The sequence below is a fragment of the Dunckerocampus dactyliophorus genome, chromosome 17, assembly GCF_027744805.1.
Source record: "Dunckerocampus dactyliophorus isolate RoL2022-P2 chromosome 17, RoL_Ddac_1.1, whole genome shotgun sequence".
Lineage (NCBI taxonomy): Eukaryota > Metazoa > Chordata > Actinopteri > Syngnathiformes > Syngnathidae > Dunckerocampus > Dunckerocampus dactyliophorus.
The window spans coordinates 2769349-2771061 of NC_072835.1; positions in this window are offsets into that span (position 1 = coordinate 2769349).

The following is a 1713-nucleotide window of genomic DNA, read 5'->3' on the forward strand; positions in this document are numbered from 1 at the left end:
ACAAATGGCTTTTTAATGGGATTTGTGGGCTTCCTCCTCATCAAACCTCTCGCCACAAGGGCTGTCTGTTTACATAAAACAAGCGCACCCGGCTGCCGGCGCTTTGTCTTGGTGGAACACGCCTGCGTGCAGCAACATCACGGTCAACACAAACGTTTGCTTCCCATGCAACACACACACACACACACACACACACGCCTTCTCTCCAATACATGGTTATTGATGGACTCACCACCGCTTTGTAGTGGGTGTGTGTGCGTGTGTGTGTGCGTGTGTGTGTGAGACATTGCTTTTTATTTTCTTTTTCTCCACTTTCAGCCCCCCCCACCATTAGTTTGAGTGATAATGGACTTTTCCTGTGTGCACGGCACCACAATGGTCCATTAGGGGAGGTTAACAAAGTGAATGTTGCTTGCTTGTCTTTGTTTTGAATTTGCTTGAAATTGCTCATATTTTTAGAACGCTAAGGATTGGAGGAGGGGGCTAACTTCTCTTTTCACTATTCTTATTGTTATGATGATGATGTATACAGTGGGGACAGTAAGTATTTGATCCCCCTTACAAAAAAAAATGAAGAGTCAAGATTTTTTGGGGTAGTTTTATTTTAACCGAGCAAAACAGATTTTTTTGAATGCAGAAAAATATAAACTAAATGTCATAAATGAATTTGGGTTTGACTGAGGGAAATAAGTCTTTGATCTGCTACCAACCAGCCAGCATTCCGACCCCCATGAAACACAAATGAGTCCTGTCTCTTTAAGAAAGTACCCCTAATCTCAAGTCAGTAGGAGTTGGTAAGATTGTAGACCTGCACAAGACTGGAATGGACGACAACGCCATACAAGATTGTAGACCACCAACATGCTCGTGGACCTACACAAGACCGGAATTCACGACAGACCGCCAACAATCTTGTAGGCCTACACAAGACTGGAATGGGCTGCAAGACCAACAAGATTGCAGACCTGCACAAGACTGTGATGGCTGCAATACCGCCAACAAGACTGTAGACCTGTACAAGACTGGAATGGGCTACAAGACCATACAAGATTGTAGATCTACACAAAACTTAAATAGAGCCAACAACTTAAAGACCAACAACTAGCTTGTAGACCTAGACAAGACTGGAAAAGGTGACAAGACCAACATGTTTGCAAACCTGCACAAGACTGGGACGGGGTACAAGACCATCACCGAGGTTGTAGCACTGCACAAGACCCAAATGGGCTACAAGACCATGAACATGACTGTAGACCTGCACAAGACCGGAATGCACTACAGGACTATCAACAAAATAGTAGCCCTACATAAGACCGGAATGCAAGACAAGACCATTAACAAGATTGTAGACCTACACAACACTGGAATGGCCAGCCAAATTGCAGACCTACACAAGACTGTGATGGAGTACAAGACCATCAACAAGGGTGTGGCACTACACAAGACCCCAGTGGGGTACAAGACCATCAACAAGGGTGTGGCACTACACAAGACCCGGATGGGGTACAAGACCATAAACAAGATTGTCGACCTACACAAGACTGGGATGGACTACAAGACCGTCAACAAGATGACTACTACGTTGTCTTTATTTTGTTTGTGGTGCAGTCGGGCATCCCCACAAGCACGTTAGGTTGTTGCCAGGTTTGTTCCAAATAAGTTGCTGCAACGAAGGCAGCGTCCGCCCGTCCTTGGCTTGTCCGTGCTTTTGCT